Source organism: Durio zibethinus, chromosome 10, assembly GCF_047325235.1.
Source record: "Durio zibethinus cultivar Kanyao isolate XHJ-2024 chromosome 10, ASM4732523v1, whole genome shotgun sequence".
In the NCBI taxonomy this organism is placed as follows: Eukaryota; Viridiplantae; Streptophyta; class Magnoliopsida; order Malvales; family Malvaceae; genus Durio; species Durio zibethinus.
In genome coordinates, this window is record NC_143171.1 from 22,689,262 (window position 1) to 22,713,901 (window position 24,640).

General features: G+C 27.6%; 2 pseudogenes; both read left to right on the top strand.

The window, feature by feature from the left end:
* Positions 1 to 1,016: 1,016 nt before the first annotated feature.
* LOC111293356 (phenolic glucoside malonyltransferase 1 pseudogene) lies at positions 1,017 to 2,505 on the top strand (annotated as a pseudogene).
* Positions 2,506 to 10,607: 8,102 nt separating this feature from the next.
* On the top strand, positions 10,608 to 24,032 carry LOC111293357 (phenolic glucoside malonyltransferase 1 pseudogene; annotated as a pseudogene).
* Positions 24,033 to 24,640: the final 608 nt, after the last annotated feature.

Here is a 24,640-nt window from a genome sequence, read left to right on the forward strand (position 1 = left end):
TATATAACAATCAAATTTTCTTGAATTATTTTTATCTTTTCCTTCATTTACTTTTTTATAAAATATATTTGAAAAAAGGAAAATAAAAGATATTTAATATTTTAAAATACATATTTTATGGATAAAAAATAATATTTTTATTTCGATTTATGAGTAAAATAATATTTTTAAAAGAAAATAATTTTTTGTTTTTAAAATCATGTTGAATTTGAATTTTTAACATATTTTTAATTTTTTTTAAAAATATTTTTTATTAAAAACAAAAATATAACTGTTAAATTATATTATAATAAAACATATAAAAAATAATTTTAAATTTAATATTTTATAAAATATATATAAAATATATAAAATTTTGATATAGTTTGGACTTTGATATTTAAATTTTGAGAGAATTCTATTTTTGATTCTCATCTATTATGTGAGATATTAACTAAAGTTATCACATAATGTTAATTGACATTTTCGTCGATTTAGATGATTACATTGAAAGAAGGACAAAATTAGGATACTTTAACAAATTAGGGATCTGATTAAAATTTTTAAAAGTTGGGAAACGAAATATAATTTGTGTCAAAGTTTAAGGATTATTGGTGCTATTAATCTTAGTTATTTTAATCAATTTTGGTGGGAAGATATTTTGTAAATATAATAAGAGGATATTTTAATAATTTTGATAATAAACATTTTTTTGTAATTATAATAAGAGAGATATACAATAATTTTATAATTATGATTTTTGAGTATTCTAATAATTCGTTATTTATAATGATTTGATATCTTTTAAAAAGATATTATTATTATTTAAGAAACGAGGGGCATTGTAACGGTTTATCATTTAGAGAAAATGTATTTTTGTTGTTTAATACAGGGGAGGCGTTACATTCTTTTTCTATAAGTGTCAAGTAATTGGTAAAAAATTGGAAGGGTAAAATGGACATTTATTGCGATGTTACTATCAGTGTATGGTATAAATTATAGATATAGTTATAGACGTCAAGAGCCGATAGACAAAAGAAAAAGGTCAAGAAAAGAGCTGTCTCATAGGTGCACCGTCATTGCGGTGCCTACTAGAATGAAAATTCTTGAGGTCAACCAAGTTACCCCATCCTCTAACTCGCCTGAATCTGCTGTTGAATTCTCTCTTCCAACCACTTTGTATGATATTTTCTGGATGAAGCATCCTCCTGTTGAGCGGCTTTATTTTTACCAACTCAACGGGTTAACCCCTGCTTGTTTCAACTCTGTTATCCTTCCCAAACTCAAGCAATCGCTTGCTCTCACTCTCCTCCATTACCTCCCCCTCGCCGGCAACCTCAAGTGGCCATCAAATCCCCTAATCCCATCATTCTGTACACTCCAAGTGATGGAGTGCCACTCACAGTTGCTGAGTCCGACGTAGACTTTAACCTTCTGTCTGGCAATGGAATCTATGAAGCTGTTGAGTTACACCCTTTGACACCTAAGCTCATAACATCACATGATTCAGCATCAACTATATCTTTGCAGATAACCCTTTTCCAAATATGGGGTTTTGCATTGGAATCACAGCTCACCATGCAGTTCTCGATTGTAAAACAACAACCTTGTTCGTCAAGTCTTGTGCTTATATATGCAAGCAAGGTAATACAGAAAATTCACCCTTGCCTCCAGTGCTAACCCCATTTTTTGATCGGAGTGTTATAAAAGATCCTGATGAAGTTGACATGTTATATTTGAAGCAATGGCTTGCTAGTATCGGGTCAGATCCTGATACTAATAAGAAAAACTTGAAGATTTTGCCAAACAAACGAGAAGCTCCAAATCTAGTTCGAGCCACGGTTGAGATCAATATTTCAAGAAATTAAGAGAAAGGGTTTTGTCTAAATTATCAGATAGTGGGAAGGGGCTTCATCTATCGACTTTTGTTCTTACACTTGCTTATATAACAACTTGCATAGTGAGACCTAGAGGCGGGGATGGTGGTAGAAATGTTTGTTTAGGATTCACAATCGATCGCAGGCCACGATTAAACCCTCCTGTTCCAGAAAATTTTTTCGGAAATTGTAATACAATTGCAGGAAATATACTGAAGGCAAGAGATTTCTTTGGTGAAAGCGGGTTTGTTTTAGCTGTTCAAAAGGTAAGTGGCATGGTTAAAGAATTGTTGGAGAAAGGGGTTCTTGATGGAATAGAAGAGAAGTTGTCAACTGTTTTGAATTTAAGTGAGTTATCAAAACAAGCGCAGATCATTAGTGTTGCAGGGCCACCTCGATTTGATGTTTATGGTTCAGATTTTGGTTGGGGGAAGCCATTGAAGGTGGTAATTGTTTCCATTGATGAGAATGAAGCTATTTCCATGGCTGAGAGTAGAGATGGGAGCAAGGGAGTTGAGGTTGGTTTGGCTTTGAGAAAGCATGAGATGGGGAATTTTTCTTCTTTGTTTCTAAAAGATGTTTTAACATGCTGAGAAGTTGGATTGATTGTATTAGTTTATATTTGATGCGAATCATCTCCTTAAGTGAATCATCTTCACTTCATTAATATAAAAGTTTTTTTTTTTTAATTTATTCTTCACATTATGTAATTAATTTCTATATTTAATTAAAATTTTAAATTTAATTTCTACAGAATAATTTATATAAATCACATCCTTTTATTTTAAAGATTCGTTAATGTTAATTTAAATATTAACAATATCAAATTTGCACCCGTATCTTCGCTAGTACGATCATTGATCATGTTGACATTGCATGTCATTGACTATGCTCATATTGCATTGTACATGCTAATGTTAACATGACAACTAATCATGTAGAATATTTTATTGTTCATGTGGTTAAGAGGTATGGTTGGCTAACTATTGCTCAAAAAAAAGTATTTTTCTTTCTATATCCTCCGTCTTTAATTATTGCTTTTCTACTTTACACTTTTAAATCCCAAAATCCAACAACCCTTAACCTAGAATCTGACCGTCATTGCCACCATGAACTGTTGTCCTCCATCGTCCTCCGATGTTCTCACTTCCACGTAAAACTCTTTTTTATTTCTCTTCCCCTCTTTACTTTTTTGAATTAATTTTCCCCAAATCTGCTTGTTCTCCAAAAATCCCTAGCCCGATCCTAGCATTTGACTGATTTAATGTTCGGAAATGGGTTTAGATGGAGAAGATGATACAACTTAGGAATTTCCATGCCTTTTCTATTCGTAGCATTTTAATATCATTGGCTTGTGTTGTCGCATTTAGATGTGTAAATAATATATTAATACTCACAAATTATTTAGATTTGATTTGAATAAAATTCAAATTCAATTCGATTATTATCAAGTCGAGCTCAAGTAACTTGACTTATTAATTGAGCTAAATTCGAGCATTTTTATTTTTCACTCGAATTGCTCGCGATCCTAATCGAATTTTTATATTTTTATATTTGACTCGAGTTGCTCGGAAGTCTTATCAAACTTTTATATTTTAATATATTTTAATTATTTTAATTAATAAAATATCTCAAACTTAAGTTCGAACTTAAATACAAACAATCAAGTTTTTATCGAATATAAGAATCAAGCTCATTTTAAATGTTAATTGAGCCTAATTGAACGAGTTCGAGCAATTTAATTTTTATTTCGAGTCGAGTTTGAGCTAAAAAAAAATTCGATCGAGTTCGAGTCAAATTTGAGTCTCGAATTTTAAGTTGAGCTTGAGCTCGAGCTTCATACTATATTGGTTTGAACTCAATTAATTATACCCTTAATCACATTGATGATGAGCATCTTGTGGCAGATAAAAATAATGTATTGCTCTTCTTTTTTTCTTCAGTTATTTCTTAATGTCCATTTCATTTTTATGTGTCATAATCAAGTGAGTGTTTTGGATTGTTATGTTTTAAATGATCATTAATAAGGAATTGTTGGAGGTAGCATAGTTCATTTTTCTTAGTTATTTTTATTAGCCCCTTTAAAAAATTGAAATTGTTTTTTTTTTTTTGTTATATATAGTAGCATAGTTCATTTATCTGAGTTATTTTGATTTGTCCCTCTAAAAAATTGAAAATGGTTTTTTTTTTTGTTAAATACGGACCCAAGTTTCCTTCTTCAAAATAATTGGCTATCAATTCATGAGCTTAATTTTTTTACTATTAAAAATTTGTTTAAAATCGATATTGACGAAATAAAATAAACAAATTAATCCAATAATTATGAACCTATTATGGACAAAATTTTATTTGCAAGTATTTTAAAAGTAAATATTTGAACAAGAAAAGTTAACGTGTAAATTACTGACAAAATATTTCGCGATAATCTATCGAGAACCAGATTAAGGATGGATTACAAATGAAAAAAATTTGTCAATGGCGATTAATTAAAATTACATTTCAACCCAAAAATTTGAGAAACCAAAATTTCTCTTTTTTATTTTTCTTCCCTCACAATCTTTTTCCCTAACTTGACCGTTTTCATTCTCACCCCCTTCTCATGTCCATCACAATTGTTTTTATGCCATCCGATGTTTGGACTTTCGATGGCTTCAGACAACTTTCTTCCTTCTTTCTCAAATTGTCATAGGCTTCTAGAAGTAAAAATATTTTTATCAATGAAATTTTTATCATAATTTACTAATTAAATTTTACAATACTAAAGAAGTTATATTACCGATTAGGTTTATATCAATGAAATTTTTGTCAATAATATTATAACCAATGGAAAATAAAATATTATGGATAAAAATTTTCATTGCTAATACTTCATTTTCTGGTAGTTTTTTTTTTTTGCTTATTTTTCATTTTTTAATAAATTTTTTTATGTGTTTTGATTGTAAATTCACCTTAATTTTTATTACTTCGAAAAAGATTTTATTTCTTTTTAGATTAATGAAAGATTTTTTTTTGTCCCCATTCATTTGTTTGTCAAAGTGTATTTTCATACTATTTGCTTTTTAAAATTTCATATATTCAGTAGTTTCAGTTAACATTTAAAGTTTTTAAAGTCTCGATATCAATGGCAAATAACATAAGATTTTATAAGGAATATATTTTTCGTCTCACCATTATACTTATTCCTTAAATATCAATGATGACCTGAATTTGTTGTTTTCTTATAAAACAACATGCAATTGTTTTGTATATATGAACTTTCTTATAACCAAGTCTAAGTTTTGTCATCCCTTTTTTTTTTTCATTTTATAAAATTTTTTTGGTAATTTATCATCCACCAATAACATATCCTTCACTATGCTTATCAAATGATCAAAACATGATCGATTCATGTTAAATTTTGATTTATAATTTAAAAGTTGCTATTCAGCAAAGAGGATTGGGTGCTTCATACAGTCTAACCACAATGGCTCATCTGCAATATTCAACAAAGAATACAAGCTTCTCACATTTGCATTGGGATCTTTCTCATCAACTTTTACCTCATTAGTAGGAAAAGCATCCACCCTAAAATCAGGATAAACAACATCTATAACCATTCAAGTATATGAATTTTCTATTCTGCCTCACTAATCAGTTCAAAGGTATCCCTCCTTATTAATGATTGTCCTACTTCTAACTCCCCATATGAGACCCAACTAATATAATAAAAAGTAAATCTTTTATAATAAAAGAGCTCATGCACAACATTTGCTTCTAAAAATCATCTTTTTTCATATTGAGTACAAGGACACCTATTCTTTTCATTACTTACACAATAGTTAAGAATAAGCATTTTCAATAAATTCCCTACACCATCACGGAAGTTTTGGCTAATGTATCTTTTTACATCTAAATGAGAATACATTTAAGAGTGATTTTTGTCCATTTTTTCAACCCTAATTGCATCATCATAAAAGGTCAAAAAAATGTAACTCTTAGTATATTAAACTAAAATATAAATAATTAAAGCCCTAAAAAGCAATTATTGGTATTTAACACATGTACGCACTTATGTTTTAAAGGTGTGTACACAAACAAAGGCTCAAAAGTCACATTGTTTGAATTGATAGTTTTATTGTTTGAATTGATAGTTTTTTTATATAGCTATCAAAACCTTATCAATTTGAGATTTTACTCAATAATTTCTCCAATACAAATACATATGTAATAATACTTTGTTTAAAGTTTGAGAATATATTTTGTGATTTTAATTTGCATTATTATGCTTTTTTGCAATGATAAAGAAATGCCTATTTCAAGTTCAAATAAACAAAAAAGAAATTGCCCATTTTACTCCAAAGAAAGTAAGCAACAAGAATAAAAAATTTCAATATAAATTCTCCAACACAAGTACATATGCAATAATATATTGTTTAAAGTTAGAGATTGAGATTTTACTTTCCACCACAAGTACACAATTCTCTAACACAAGCACATAAATGCCTATTTCTAGTTCAAATTAACAAAAAAAGAAATACTTATTTCAAGGCAAAGAACAAAATTTCAACACAAATTTAATCCAAGAATACAAAATTTCAATATAAATTCTCCAACACAAGTACATATGCAATAATATATTGTTTAAAGTTAGATATTGAGATTTTTATTTTCTAGAACAAGTATACAAATTCTCCAATACAGCCACATAAATGCTTATTTCTAGTTCAAATAAAAAAATTAAATAACTATTTCTACCCAAACAATAAAATTTCAACAAAGATTTAGTCTAATAACATAAAATTTTAATGCATATTTACATTTTTCAAGTTAATATCTATACAAGGAAACAAGGATGGTAGGAACCACGAAGATAGCAAGGTAAGGTGCGAGAGAAATATGGCCGATAAGGGATAGTAAAGGATAAGCAACCAATGACGAAAGGAGGATCGATGGTGGTTTCATGAACAACATGACTTCACGTATGGCGACGAAAAGAGGGGAGATTGAAAAGAGAGAAGAGCAATTAAAAGAGGGGTTAGGGATTTTGTTGATCAAAGGAGGAAGAAAAAGGAAGAGAATTTGATTTTTAAATGTTTTTAGCAACGGATTATCAATGAAATTTTCATTGATAATTCAAATTTTTATAACTTTTGATGGATTACTGACAAAATTCATTGATAATTCAAAGTTTTTATGACTTTCATTGACGAAATCCATAATTAATCCAAAATTTTTTTTATTCATTATCTTTTTATACCAAATTAGTTTTTTTAGAAAATTTTTTATCAATGAAAAAATCCATCTAATAAAGACTTTACCTATGGATTACCGATTGATTTTTTCGTCGGTCAATCTTGCACCAATTTGCTAATTTCTCGCACTAACATCACCTACAAAATACTAATGGATTTTTTTTGTCAGTAAATTCCCTCGGTATTCCATTGGTAATCTATAGTAATTTTTTTTAATGGTCCATCCATAAATCATCAACAATCCACTGATAATTATCGATGAAAATTTTTTGTTGGTAAAAATTTGTTGGTGTTTAATAGTTTTCTAATAATGTATTATACTAAATTAGCAAACACTAAACCTTTGAGAGGTATTTTAGTTAGCAAAAATCATTTGTAAGATTAGAGCTTGTGAATGTTTAAAAGAAGGGGTATCTTTTTAAGAGAATTCGTGAGTTTAGGTTAGAAACACTCAAGGTTATACTTAAACATTGAAAAGTAATTATATGATTGAAAATTTAGTGGAATTGACTGATTTCGTAAAAGCAAGCCAAGGAAGAGAATGTAGGTGCCTAAGAAAGGATCAAACTGAAGGTAATTAAGCATCAATAATCAAAGTTAAAGTGGAAAATTTTTAAAATTTTTAATTCCTAAAATGAAGATCAATCAACAAGATCATATAAATGCACAACAGATACAAACTATATGAGTTTCAGCTATTGTGTGTACCCTGTGTACTAAAACTATTTTGGTTCTAGATGGTGATCTTTCAATAGATTTCGAAGCTAAAAGGCTACCCAGTGTGAAACCTATAATGGTGACCTACACAAACTCTTATGAAAGATCTTTTTCTAAGGTAGGAAAGAACACAAACCACACTCTGGCTAGTGAGTGCTTACAATTTTTTTTTTCTCAATTTTTTGCTTAGACTTTTTCTTAGCTTATTTTTGTATCAATTAGGTATTGTATCTTCTTATAAAAAGGGTAGTAGCTTAGTGTTCTTTCTATAGAGGGACATTCGACCACATTAGGTTAAGTAAGGCATGCATATCTCTATAAATACCCCATGCTTGACCAAATGCACTAAACAAGGAAAGTCACTCTTTCTTATTTTATTTCCTCTAATTTTTGGTCATACAAAAAATAAATTGAGTTCAATTTAATTTGTCACACTTTTAATCTTTCACAATTGTCTTATTGTCTGTGATCTATTAAGTTCTTGAACATATTGGCTATAAACACAAGCATTGTGAACCTTAGAAATTGGCTATAGATGAAACAAATTTTTTGATTCATCACTAATTCTTCAATTAGCTAATCTTATGTTTATAAATCATGATTAGTGCTAATTTCATTGCCATAGCCCCAATTGCTAAAGAAAAGTTAATATGGCTTGACAACCTATCTCGAATGATCTTAGTGTATAATTAAAATCTTTTCATCACATAGTATTTTAGTTTGAACATTGAGTATGGTTTAGTATCTACTCGATTATGTTCAACCATGTTAAGTTTTGTCACTAACATTAACCACAAATAAGTTTTAGAATAATTTTAAACTCTTATTTCACTTTGACAAAAAATTTCTCTAGTTAATTCAATCAAGACTAATTGAGATACTCCCTTGATCACACAAGGTGATGAATCCCTTATTGATTACTTCATGCATCTTCATATGCTTTGTATTATACCCAATAATACTCGACTGAAGCATTCTTGGTTAGAACCATAAGTAAAGTCAAAATCTAATATTCATCATATAAAATCATAAGTAATCTCAAGTCAAAAGATCACTTATATAACCATCATATGAGATTGTAGCTATAGACACTATATGAATTACCATATAGTATTGGCATATCGAGTTATGTTCAGTGAACTTATTCTTGCAATAAGCACCTACATGTTAGCTTAAGTTTAACCCAAACATCAACATATGAGATTAGTTGCTTGCTCCATAAGTAAAAGCATAACTATGTGCTAGTCTCAACAGGTTTTGTTTATGTCTTCTTATTGATAAAGCATTGACTAAGAATTATTTTCGAACATATAGCTTTTATGCAATGATAATCTCATAATTACGATCTCATTTTAATTTTCTTGCAAAGTTTTATTTATATTTTGAGGACTTTATCATGTAAGTATCAACAGTGAAATACATGTAAATAAAATCCATGATAAATAAACAAGACCTTTTTAACATATCGAATATCAAAGTACTACAAATATGACTGTCCTGACCAAAATATGATTCGATTTGGAGGGTAAATACCAACACAAACATCTATAACTTATTGTATTTAAATTCTCTATCCCCTATATTCTATTTAATTTCAAGTTCAATTGTACTTAAATTTCATTTATATATATTTCATATATTATTATTTTTTCACAAACATTTATTGAAATTTAATTTTAGAAAAAACTTGAAGTCAATCCAATTCACTCTCTCTTGAATTGATTATCTATACTTAACCAACAATTAGTTTTACAGCTTTTGCATCTTGAAGCCTCCTATACCAGATAGTTCAAAGTATATTCATTGAAGGATAAGGATGAATGTTTTTATCCATGGTTCAAGCTATGGAAGCTTCGGAGATTATAATCGAAGAGTTTGATATTACAATAAATTGCTTTTTTTTTAAACTATGATCACAATAAAATAAAGTTATTTAGTCTGAAGTCACATTTTCAAATTGTGTTTTCTTAAAATTAAAGAATTGGTTTATTAGAATTAAATAACCCAATTAATATTATCTTAATGGGAGAATGTTTAAATTTTCATAATGTGAATTATGATTAGTTAGTGATTTTAAAGTTTAATAAAACATATTGGTAAATTTAATCTTAATATAATACATGTATAAGAGCTTAAATAATTCAATAATGATCATTAATATATAAGTTTTGTATATGTTATTTGCTCAGTATGATTTGATTATTATGTAAGTTTTTTATCTAATAAGCATTTTGTGGCAAAGTTTATAGAGTTTCAATATAAATATATGACTAAAGTCTTATTTTAATTTCTAACACACAGTATCTATGAAAGTAAGAAAAGAGCGAAGGAAAAAACTAGATTCTTCAAAAACATTACAATCTTATTTGGTTATCAATCATGATTGTTCAAATAAATATACAATTTATTTTGTTAGATTAAAGTATTTTAATATTTACATATGAAAATTTTAAAATAATGATTAAATGAGCCAATTTGGAACTAGATAAGGTTGGGGTCTCTCGGTCAGTTCATGAATTGGCCAAATTGGTCAATAATAAAAACCTCTGATTGCTCTTTCTCGTGGAAACCAAGAGAAGGAGAAGAGAAATTGAAATGGATGCGTGTAAATGATGCTTCGATCATTGTTTTTCCGTAAATTGTATTGTTGTTGATGGGTCTCAGCATATTGATGGGCAGATTACTGTAGCAACCAATAGCATCTGGGGAGCTTTGGAAATTCACGGGGTTCTATGGGCATGGAATCTTGGCATTTGTTACCGACGCTGAGTGAGAAATCAATCGGGGGGATACTTGCACGTGAATGAAAAGATACGAGGGAGGGGTTGCTGGCAATCATGGCAGATCACAGATATTAAAGGAGGACGAGTGGATGATCGTGGGTTCCAATGGGTTCCTGTTTGTAGTCCTGACTTCTCGCTGGCAAGCATGGCAGATCACAGATATTTTCTTACCAAAAACATTATACATAAATATTATTTCATGCATTGTTAAAATTAACAAAATTAAAAGATTGATTCATAATTTTTTGAGTGTATTAAGAATATAAAAACTTTTAAAACGTATGAAAATATTATTTCATGATTCGAATTATTTTGGGCGAGCCATTTTATATTGGTTTCAAGGTGAGGCCATTAATGTCAGTCGAATAAATAAAAGCATAGAGTAAGAGAGAACTGTGTATAAAGCAAGAGTCAGAATCCATGATCTAATGATTCAACGATCATATTTTTTGCCCTTATATTCTAGTTTCTTGATATTGTCGTCTCTTATACATTATTACTAGATATAATTAATAGTTATGTTGGGATAAATTATTTTTCTGTTAAAATTTATTATTATTATTATTATTTATTAAAATTTTATTATTTTAAATATATTTGTAATTATTTTAATATTTAATTTAATAAAGATATTATAATAATTTTTAAGAAAGAATGTCATATGTCCATTTTTTATAAAACAATCATAAGAGCATTTTTATCATTACGATATGGTACATTTTAATAATTTTAATCTATTATCATAAAAAATATATTTTTGCAATTATAATTGGAGTATTATAATAATATTAAAAAGTTAGAAAAAAAGACGTATTTCCACAGGTATGTTAATAAAAGTGTCATGGTAATTTTGTGACATTAAGGTAAGAAGGGCATCATTGTAATTTCAATTAATTTATGGTAGGCAAGACTTTTTGTAATTATGATAAAAGACTATTATAATTATTTAAGACATATGTCAACTCTTAATCAAAGAATTATAAGGGTATTTTGATAATATGAATAAGATTAGTAATTTAATACATAATTAATTTTATATTATATTAAAATTAATATATATAATTTAACAATAGTGCTATAGTAATTTTCAAATAAAATTTCACATGTCAAACTTTTATGAACGATGATAAAGGTATTTTAATAATTTATTAGATATTTACTTTGTATTATTATGTTAATTTATAAATTAAAAGGGATATTATAGTAATTTTAAAATAAAATATGTATAGGATTGTTATGTTTTAAATGATCATTAATAAGGAATTTTTGGAGGTAGCACAGTTCATTTATCTAAATTATTTTTATTCGTCCTTTTAAAACATTGAAAGTGATTTTTTTTTGTTATATATGGTAGCATAGTTCATTTATCTGAGTTATTTTGATTAGTCCCTTTAAAAAATTGAAAATGGTTTTTTTTTTGTTGTTGTATATGGACCCAGGTTTCCTTCTTCAATATATTTGGCCATCAATTCATGAGCTTAATTTTTTTACTATTAAAAATTTGTTTAATACCGATATTGACAAAATAAAATAAACAAATTAATCCAATAATTATAAACCTATTATTGACAAAATTTTATTTGTAAGTATTTTAAAGGTAAATATTTGAAGGAAACAAGAAAAGCTGACATGTAAATTACTGATAAAATATTTCATGGTAATCTATTGAGAACTAGATTAAGGATGGATTACTGATGAAAAAATTCTATCAATAGTACATGGCAATTAATTAAAATTAAATTTCAACCCAAAATTTTGAAAAAACAAAATTTCTAACATTCTTTCTCTTTCTTATTTTTCCTCCCTCACAATCTCTTTCCCTAACTTGACCACTATCATTCTTGGCCCCTTCTCATATCTATCGCATTTGTTCTTATGCCTTCTAATGTTTGGACTTTCAAAGGCTTCGAACAACTTTCTTCTTTCTTTCTCATCTTGTCATAGGCTCCTAGAAGTAAAAATATTTTTATCAATTAAATTTTTATCGTAATTTACTAATTAAAATTTTCAATACTAAAGAAGTTATATTACTGATTAGGTTTATATCAATGAAAATTTTTTGTCAATAATATTATAACCAATGGAAAATAAAGTATTATGGATAAAAATTTTCATTGCTAAGACTTCATTTTCTGGGAGTTTTTTTTTATTTTTTTTCATTTTCTAATAAATTTTTTTTTGGGTTTTGATTGTAAATTCACCTTAATTTTTATTACTTTGAAAAAGATTATTTTTTTCGATTAATGAAAGATTTTTTTTGTCCCTATTCATTTGTTTGTCAAAGTGTATTTTTATACTATTTGCTTTTTAAAATTTCATATATTCAGTAGTTTCAGTTGACATATAAAGTTTTTGAAGTCTCGATATCAGTGGCATATAACATAAGATTTTATAAGGAATATATTTTTCGCCTCACTACTAGACGTATTCCTTAAATATCAATGATGACCCAAATTTGTTGCTTTCTTATCAAACAACATATAATTGTTTTTACATATATGAACTTTCTTATAACCAAGTCTAAGTTTCGTCATCTTTTTTTTTTTTTTTCATTTTATAGAATTGTTTTGGTAATTTATCATCTACCAGTAATTAATCACTCACTATGTTTATCAAATGATTAAAACATGATTGATTCATGTTAAATTTTGATTTATAATTTAAAAGTTGCTACATAGAAAAGAGGATTGTGTGCTTCATATAGTCTAACCACAACGGTTCATCTACATCATTCAATAAAGAATACAAGCTTGTCGCGTCTGCATTGGATATTGCTTATCAACTTTTACCTCACTAGTAGGAGAAGCATCCACCCTAAAATTAGGATAAACAGTATCCATAACCATTCAAGTATACGAATTTTCTATTCTTACTTCACTAATCAGTTCAAAGATATCCTTCCTTATGAATGGTTGTCCTACATCCAACTACTCATGTGAGGCCCAACTCATATAATGAAGAGTAAATCATTTATAATAAAAGAGCTCACGCACAACATTTGCTTTTAAAAATCATCTATTTTCATATTGAGTACAAAGACACTTATTCTTTCCATTATTTACAAAGTATGGTTGAGAATAAGCATTTTTACAATAAAATTTCCTATACCATCACGGAAGTTTTGGCTCATGTATCTCTGTACATCTAAATGAGAATACATTTAAGAATAATCTTTGTCCATTTTTTCAATCCTAATTGCATCATCATAAAGGTCCCAAAAATGTAACTCTTAGTATATTAAACTAAAACATAAATACTTAAAGTCCTAAAAAGCAATTATTGGTATTTAGCACATGCATGCACATATATTTTATAGGTGTGTACACTAACAAAGGCTCAAAAGTCACATTGTTTGAATTAATAGTTTTTTTATGTAGCGATCAAAACCTTATCAATTTGAAATTTTACTCAATAATTTCTCTAACACAAATACATATGTAATAATACTTTGTTTAAAGTTTGAGAATATGTTTTGAGATTTTAATTTGCATAATTATGCTTTTATTGCAATAACAAAGAAATGCCTATTTCAAGTTCAAATAAACAAAAAAGAAATTGCCCATTTTACTCCAAAGAAAGTAAGCAACAAGAATAAAAAATTTCAATATAAATTCCCCAACATAAGTACGTATGCAATAATATATTGTTTCAAGTTAGAGATTGAGATTTTACTTTCCACCACAAGTACACAATTCTCTAACACAAGCACATAAATGCCTATTTTTAGTTTAAATAAACAAAAAAAGAAATACCTATTTCAAGGTGAAGAACAAAATTTCAACATATTCAATCCAATAACACAATATTTCAACATAAATTCTCCAACACAAATACATATGCAACAATATATTGTTTAAAGTTACATGCTGAAATTTTATTTTCTAACACAAGTATACAAATTCTCCAATACAAGCATATAAATACTTATTTCTAGTTCAAATAAAAAAATTAAATAACTATTTCTACCCAAACAATAAATTTTAAACAAAGATTTAGTCTAATAACATAAAATTTTAATGCATATTTACAATTTCCAAGTTAGTATATATACAAGGAAGCAAGGATGGTAAGAACCATGAAAAAAGCAAGGCAAGGTGTGAGAGAAATAGGTGCGGTAAGGGATAGTAGAGGATAAGTAACCAGTGACGAAAGAATTATCGACAGTGGTTTCATGAGTGACTTGATTTCACATACAACGACAAAAAGATGGAAGATTGAGAAGAGAGATGAGCAATTAAAAAAGGGGTTAGGAATTTTTGTTGATCAGGGGATGAAAAAAAAAAAGAGGGGTTAGGAATTTTTGTCGATCAGGGGATCAAGAAAAAAAAGATGATTTGATTTTTAAATGTTTTTAGCAACGGATTATCGATGAAATTTTCATCGATAATTCAAATTTTTATAACTTTTAACAATGGATTACTGACAAAATTCGTTGATAATTCAAAGTTTTTATGACTTTCATCAATGAAACTCGTCATTAATCCAAATTTTTTTTCATTCAATATCTTTTTACACTGAATTAGGTTTTTTAGAAAATTTTTTATCGATGAAAAAATCTGTCAATAAAGACTTTACCTATGGATTACCTACTGATTTTTTCATCGGTCAATCTTGCACCAATTTGCTAATTTCTTGCATTAATATCTCCTACAAAATACCAATGAATTTTTTTTTCATCAGTAAATTCCCTCAGTATTCTGTTGGTAAATCTATAGTAATTTTTTTTAATGGTCTATTCATAAATCGTCATTAATCCACCGATAATTGTTGATGAAAATTTTTTATTGGTAAAAATTTTTTTTTGTTTAACAGTTTTCTAGCAATGTATTATACTAAATTAACAAACATTAAACCTTTAAGAGGTATTTTAGTTTGCAAAAATCATTTGTAAGCTTAGTGCTTTTGAATGTTTAAAAGAAGGGATATTTTTTTGAGAGAATTTGTGAGTTTAGGTTTGAAACTCTCAAGGTTATACTTAAACCTTGAAAGGTAATTATATGATTGAAAATTTAGTGGATTGGACTTATTCGTAAAAGGAAGTCAAGGAAGAGAACATAGGTGATGTAGGAAGAATCAAACTGAAGGTAATTAAGCATCAATAATCAAAGTTAAAGTGGAAAAATTTTAAAACTTTTAATTCCCTAAAACAAAGATCAATTAACAAGATCATACAAACATACAATAGATAAAAACTATATGGGTTTTAGCTATTATGTATACCTTATGTACTAAAACTCTTTTCGTTCTAGATGGTGATCTGCTAATAGTTTCTGAAGCCAAAAAGCTACTCACATATACAACCTTTAATGGTCACCAACACTAACTCTTATGAAAGATCTTTCTCTAAGGTAGGGAAGAGCATAAACCACACTCTAGCTAGTGAGTGCTTGCAAAACCATTTTTTTTTCTCAATTTTTTGCTTAGACTTTCTCTTAGCTTTTTTTTGTATCAAGAATGTATTGTATCTTTTTATAAGAGAGGTAGCAACTTAGTGTTCCTTATATAAAGGGACATTCAGCCACATTAGGTTAAGTAAGACATGCATATCTCCATAAATACCCCATGTTTGGCCAAATGCACTAAACAAGGAAAGTCACTCTTTCTTATTTTATTTCCTCTAATTTTTGGTCATGGTAAAAATAAATTAAGTTCAATTTAATTTGTAACAATTTTAATCTTTCAAAATCGTCTTATTGTTTGTGATCCATTAGGTTTTTTAACATGTTAGCAATAAACACAAGCATTGTGAGCCTTAGTATTTGGCTATGGATGAAATAAATTTTTTGATTCATCAGTAATTCTCAAATTAGCTAATATTATGTTTATAAATCATGATTAGTCCTAATTTCATTGCCATAATCCCCAATTGCTAAAGAAAAGTTAATATGAATTGACAACCTATCCCGAATGATCTTAGTGTATAAATAAAATCTTTTCATCACATAGTATTTCGGTTTGAACATTGAGTATGGTTTAGTATCTACTCGATCATGTTCAACATGTTAAGTTTTGTCATTAATATTAACTCATAAATAAGTTTTAGAATAATTTTAAACTCTTATTTTACTTTGACCAAAAATTTCTCTAGTTAATTTCATCAAGACTAATTAAGATACTCCCATGATCACACAATGTGATGAATCCCTTATTGATTACTTCATGCATCTTCATATGCTTTGTATTATACCTAACAAAACTCAACTGAAGCATTCTTGGTTAAAACCATAAGTAAAATCAAAATATAACATTCATCATATAAAATCATAAGTAATCTTAAGTCAAAAGATCACTTATATAACCATCATATGAGAATGTAGCTATAGACACTATATGAATTGTCATATAGTATTAGCATATGGAGTTATGTTCAGTGAACTTGTTCTTGTAATAAGCACCAACATGTTAGCTTAAATTTAACCCAAACATCAACCTATGAGATCAGTTGCTTGCTTCATAAGTAAGAGCATAACTATGTGCTAGTCTCAATAGCTTTTGTCCATGTCTTCTTATTGATAAAACATCGAATAAGAATTATTTTGGAACATATAGCTTTTATGCAATGATAATCTCATAATTACGATCTCATTTTAATTTTCTTGCAAAGTTTTATTTATATTTTGAGGATTTTATTATGGAAGTATCAACAGTGAAATACATGTAAATAAACTTCATGATAAATAAACAAGACCTTTATAACATATCGAATATCGAAGTACTACAAATATGACAGTCTTGGCCAAAATATGATTTGATTTGGAGGTTACATACCAACACAAACCCCTATAAGTTATTGTATTTAAATTCTCTATCCCTAATATTCTATTTAATTTCAAGTTTAATTGTACTTACATTTCATTTATATATATTTCATATATTATTATTTCTACACAAACATTTATTGAAATTTAATTTTAGAAAAAACTTGAAGTCAATCGAATTCACTCTCTCTTGAATTGATTTATATATACTTAACTAACAATTAGTTTTAGAGCTTTTGCATCTTGAAGCCTCCTATACTAGATAGTTCAAAGTATATTCATTGGAGGATAAGGATGAATGTTTTTATCCATGGTTCAAGCTATGGAAGCTTGGGAGATTATAAACGAAGAGTTTAATGTTACAATAAATTTTTTTTTTAAACTATGATCACAATAAAATAAAGTTATTTAGTCTCAAGTCAGATTTTCAAATTGTGTTTTCTTAAAATTAAAGAATTGATTTATTAGAATTAAATACCCAATTAATATTATCTCAATGGGAGAATGTTTATATTTTCATAATGTGAATTACAATTAGTTAATGATTTTAAAGTTTAATAAAAGATATTGGAAAATTTAATCTTAATATACTACATATATAAGAGCTTAAATAATTCAATAGTGATCATTAATATATAAGTTTTGTATATCTTATTTGCTCAGTATGATTTGATTATTATGTAGGTTTTTGATCTAATAAGCATTGTGTAGGAAAGTTTATAGAGTTTCAATATAAATATATGACTAAAGTCTTATTTTAATTTCTAACACACAGCATCTATGAAAGTAAGAAAAGAGCGAAGGAAAAAACTAGATGGTGAAAAAACATTACCATCATATTTGGTTATCAATCATGATTGTTCAAATAAATACAATTTAATTTATCAGATTAAAGTATTTTAATATTTACATATGAAAATTTTAAAATAATGATTAAATGAGCCAATTTGGAACCAGATAAGGTTGGGGTCTCTCAGTCAGTTCATGAATTGGCCAAATTGGTCAATAATAAAAACCTCTGATTGCTCTTTCTCATGGAAACCAAGAGAAGGAGAAGAGAAATTGGAATGGATGCGTGAAAATGATGTTTCGATCATTGTTTTTCCGTAAATTGTATCGTTGTTGATGGGTCTCGGCATATTGATGGGCAGATTACTGTAGCAACCGATAGCGTCTGGGGAGCTTTGAAAATTCACGGGGTTCTGTGGACATGGAATCTTGGCATTTGTTACCGACGCTGAGTGAGAAATCAATCAGAGGGATACTTGCACCTGAATGAAAAGATACAAGGGAGGGGTTGCTGGGAAGCATGGCAGATCACAGATATTTTCTTACCAAAAACATTATACATAAATATTATTTCGTGCATTGTTAAAAGTAACAAAATTAAAAGATTGATTCATATTTTTTTGAGTGTATTAAGAATAGAAAAACTTATAAAACGTATGAAAATATTATTTCATGATTCGAATTATTTTGGGTGAGCCATTTTATATTGGTTTCAAGGTGAGGCCAGCAATGTCAGTCGAATAATAAGTGAGAACTGTGAATAAAGCGAGAGTCAGAATCAATGATCTAATGATTCAACGATCATATTTTTTGCCCTTATATTCTTGTTTCTTGATATTGTCGTCTGTTATACATTATTACTAGAAATAATTAATCGTTATGTTGGGATAAATTATTTTTCTGTTAAAATTTATTATTATTATTATTTTTTATTTTAAATATATTTGTAATTATTTTAATATTTAATTTAATAAAGATATTATAATAATTTTAAAAAATGAATGTCATATGTCAATTTTTATAAAACAATCATAAGGGCATTTTTATCGTTACGATATGGGATATTTTAATAATTTTAATAAATTATGATAAAAAAGATATTTTTGTAATTATAATAAGAGTATTATAATAATTTTAAAAAGTTAGAAAAAATAAGCTATTTCCACAGTTATGATAATAAAAGTGTCATAGTAATTTTGTGAAATTAAGGTAAGAAGGGCATCACTGTAACTTCAATTAATTTATGGTAGGAGAGACTTTTTGTAATTATGATAAAAGGCTATTATAATTATTTACGATATATATCAACTCTTAATCAAAGTATTGCAAGGGTATTTTGATAATTTTAATGAGATTAGTAATTTAATACATAATTAATTTTTTATTATATTAAAATTTAATATATGTAATTTAATAATAGTATTATAGCAATTTTTAAATAAAATTTCACACGTCAAATTTCTATGAATGATGATAAAGGTATTTTAATAATTTAATAGATAATTAATTTATATTATTATGTTAAAATTTATTATGTAAATTAAAAAAATATTATAGCAATTTTAAAATAAAATATTACCTGTAACTTCTTATGAAGTAATCATAGAAACATTTTTGTAATAATTATAAGGTGCATTATAGTTATTTAAATTAATAACACTTGTTGTAAGGCTCTCAATCCCACATCAAAAAAGATGTGTGGGTAAGAAATAATATATATGTAGAGATCTAAATTCAAACTTGTGAAGTACCTTTTATGGGATAAAATCATGAGATCTTTGGGTCAAAGCATATAATACCTCGCAGGTTGGGTGTAGATCTCCACAAATGGTATCAGAGCAATCATCAGTCGATGGCTGTTGAAGTCACTAAGTGTTACACGATGGGATCATGGGAGTTACTAAATGCTACACGGTGGTCTAGTGTGATCTTGGTTTTGTGGATGGACTCGACTTGATGGGGACATCAAGCATTAAAGGGGGAGAGATTGTAACGCTTCAATCCCACATCGAAAAGGATGTGTGAATAAAAAATGTTATATATGTAGAGATTTAAACCCAAACTTGTAAGGCGATTTTTGTGGGATAAAATCATAAAACTTTCAGGTTAAAGCGGACAATACCTCGTAGGTTGGGTACGGGTATCCATAAATGGTATAAGATTGGTCACCAGTCAACGATCGTGAAAGTCACTAAGTGCTACAACTCAGCTTGATAAAGACGTCAAGCTTTAAAGGTGGGGAGATAGTAACGCCTCCAATCCTATATTAGAAGAATGTGTGGATAAGAAATGATATATATGCAGAAACTTAATCCCAAACTTGTAAGGCACCTTTTGTTGGACAAAACCGTGAAACCTTTGGGTAAAAGTGAATAATAACTCGTAGGTTGGGTGTAGTCTCCACACTTGTAGTTCCTAAACTTTAACCAAAATTCAATTTTGATCTATTTTCTTAAAAAGTTTTAATCATATCTCTAATTACCCAAAGTTGCTATATTTTGGTCTTTTTGTTTATAAAATCATCTAAATTGATGATAAATACCAGTTAATATTATGTGATAATGTCAGTTAGCAACTTATGTAGTAGATGAGGGATCAAAATAACAATTTTTGAATGTTTAGGGACCAAAAATAAAATTATTTCAAAATTTTATATATTTTATACGTGAATTATAAAAAAATTAAATTTAAAATTATATTAGCTTTTTTTTATTATAATATAAGTTATTATATATTTCTTGTTTTAAATAGAAAATAGATATTCAAAACTTAAAATGAAGTTAACATTTTTAAATTATTTTTTAAAAAATGATACATTTTAAAAACAATAAAAATATTATTAAAAATATTATTTTGCTCATAAGTCATAATAAAACATATTATTTTCTATTCAAAAATTTTATTTTTTAAAATAATAAATATCTTTCATTTTTTTTAAATATATTTTATAAAATAAGTTTTATAAAAAAGAAAAAATAAAAATGTTTTAAATTATTTTTTTTATTTTATACGAATATAAAGTTTTTATATTTTTGAATATATTAATAAATCTATTTTTGAAAATGATCTAAAAATTGTTACATAATATTTTAAAATGATATAGAGTGTTTTTTTTTTTTTAATTTCTTAAACTATTTAAAAAATTTTTACTTAATTTTTTAAATGCATTGCAATTTTAACAAGATTATTTTAAAATTTTCAACTTAATTTTAACTTTTTTAAAATCTATTTTCTATTAAAAATATTATTTTAGTGATAAATCAAATTATAATAAGAATTAAAATAAAACTTTTTATAAAATATATTTGAAATATATAACAATCAAATTTTTCTTGAATTATTTTTATCTTTTCCTTCATTTACTTTTTTAGAAAATATATTTGAAAAAAGGAAAATAAAAGATATTTAATATTTTAAAATACATATTTTATGGATAAAAAATAATACTTTTATTATGATTTATGAGTAAAATAATATTTTTAAAAGAAAATAATTTTTTGTTTTTAAAATCATATTGAATTTGAATTTTTAACATATTTTTAATTTTTAAAAAACCATTTTTTTATTAAAAATAAAAATATAACTGTTAAATTATATTATAATAAAACATATAAAAAATAATTTTAAATTTAATAGTTTATAAAATATATATGAAATATATAAAATTTTGATATAGTTTAGACTTTGATATCTAAATTTTGAGAGAATTCTGTTTTAGATTCTCGTCTATTATGTGAGATATTAACTAAAGTTATCACATAATGTAAATTGATATTTTCGTCGATTTAGATGATTACATAGAAAGAAGGACAAAAATGGGATAACTTTAACTAATTAAGGATTTGATTAAAATTTTTTAAAAATTAGGAAACAAAATAGAATTTGTGTCAAAGTTTAAGAATTATTGGTGCTATTAATCTTAGTTATTTTAATCAATTTTGGCAGGAAGACATTTTGTAAATATAATAAGAGGATATTTTAATAATTTTGATAATAAACATATTTTTGTAATTATAATAAGAGAGATATACAATAATTTTATAATTATAATAAGAGGATATTTTAATAATTTTGATAATAAACATATTTTTGTAATTATAATAAGAGAGATATACAATAATTTTATAATTATGATTTTTGACATAAAGGTATTATAATTCGTTATTTATAGGGGGAATTTTTTTATCATTGGGACATAGGATGCATTATAGTGATTTGATAATTTTTTAAAAAGATATTATTATTATTTAAGAAACGAGGGGAATTGTAACGGTTTATCATTTAAAGAAAAGGTATTTTTGTTGTGTAATACTGGGGAGGCGTTACATTCTTTTTCTACAAGTGTCAAGTAATTGGCAAAAAATTAGAAGGGTAAAATGGACATTTACTGCGATGTTACTATCAGTGTATGGTATAAATTATAGATATAGTTATAGACGTCAAGGGCCGATAGACAAAAGAAAAAGGTCAAGAAAAGAGCTGTTTCATAGGTGCGCCGCCATTGCGTTGCCTACCAGAATGAAATTCTTGAGGTCAACCAAGTTACTCCATCAACTCTCCTGAATCTGCTGTTGAATTCTCTCTTCCACTCAATTTTTATGATATTTTCTGGTTGAAGCATCCTCCTGTTGAGCGGCTTTATTTTTACCAACTCAACGGGTTAACCCCTGCTTGTTTCAACTCTGTTATCCTCCCAAACTCAAGCAATCTCTTGCTCTCACTCTCCTCCATTACCTCCCCCTCGCCGGCAACCTCAAGTGGCCATCAAATGCCCCTAATCCAATCGTTCTGTACACTCCAAGTGATGGAGTATCACTCACAGTTGCTGAGTCCGATGTAGACTTTAACCTTCTGTCTGGTAATGGAATCTATGAAGCTGTTGAGTTACACCCTTTGACACCTAAGCTCATAACATCACATGATTCAGAATCAACTATATCTTTGCAGATAACCCTTTTTCCAAATATGGGGTTTTGCATTGGAATCACAGCTCACCATGCAGTTCTTGATGGTAAAACCACAACCTTGTTCATCAAGTCTTGGGCTTATATATGCAAGCAAGGTAATACAGAAAACTCACCCTTGCCTCCAGAGCTAACCCCATTTTTTGATCGGAGTATTATAAAAGATCCTGATGGAGTTTACATGTTATATTTGAGGCAATGGCTTGCTACTATCGGGTCAGATTCTGATTCTAATAAGAAAAGCTTGAAGATTTTGCCAAACAAACGAGAAGCTCCAAATCTAGTTCGAGCCACGGTTGAGATCAATCGAGAAAATTTCAAGAAATTAAGAGAAAGGGTTTTGTCTGAATTATCAGATAGTGGGAAAGAACTTCATCTATCGACTTTTGTGCTTACACTTGCTTATATAACAACTTGCATGGTGAAAGCTAGAGGAGGGAATGGTGGTAGAAATGTTTGTTTAGGATTCACAATCGATTGCAGGCCACGATTAAATCCTCCTGTTCCAGAAAATTATTTCGGAAATTGTAATACAATTACAGGAAATATACTGAAGGCAAGAGATTTCTTTGGTGAAAACGGGTTTGTTTTAGCTGTTCAAAAGGTAAGTGGCATGGTTAAAGAATTGTTGGAGAAAGGGGTTCTTGAAGGAATAGAAGAGAAGTTGTCAACTGTTTTGAATTTAAGTGAGTTATCAAAACAAGCGCAGATTATTAGTGTTGCAGGGTCACCACGATTTGATGTTTATGGTTCAGATTTTGGTTGGGGGAAGCCATTGAAGGTGGTAGTTGTTTCCATTGATGAGAATGAAGCTATTTCCATGGCTGAGAGTAGAGATGGGAGCAAGGGAGTTGAGATTGGTTTGGCTTTGAGAAAGCACGAGGTGGGGAATTTCTCTTCTTTGTTTCTAAAAGATGTTGAAACAACATGCTGAGAAGTTGGATTGATTGTATTAGTTTATATTTGATGCGAATCATCACCTTAAGTGAATCATCATCACTTCATTAATATAAAAGTTTTTTTATTTTATTCTTCACATTATGTAATTAATTTCTATACTTAATTAAAATTTTAGATTTAATATCTACAGAATAATTTATATAAATCACATCCTTATATTTTAAAGATTTGTTAAGGTTAATTTAACAATTAACAATATCAAATTTACACTGGTATCTTCGATCGCTAGTACGATAATTGATCATGGTGACATTGTGTGTCATTGAGTATGCTCATATTGCTTTGTAGATGCTAATGTTAACATGACAACTAATCATGTAGAATTTTTTATTGTTCATGTGGTTAAGAGTTAGGGTTGGCTAACAATTGCTCAAAAAAAAAAGTATTTTTCTTTCTATATCCTCCTCTTTAATTATTGCTTTTCTCCTTTGCACTTTTAAATCCCAAAATCCGACAACCCTTAACCTAGAATCTGACCGTCATTACCACCGTGAACTGTTGTCCTCCATCGTCCTCCGGTGTTCTCACTTCCACGTAAAACTCTTTTTTATTTCTCTTCCCCTCTTTACTTTTTTGAATTAA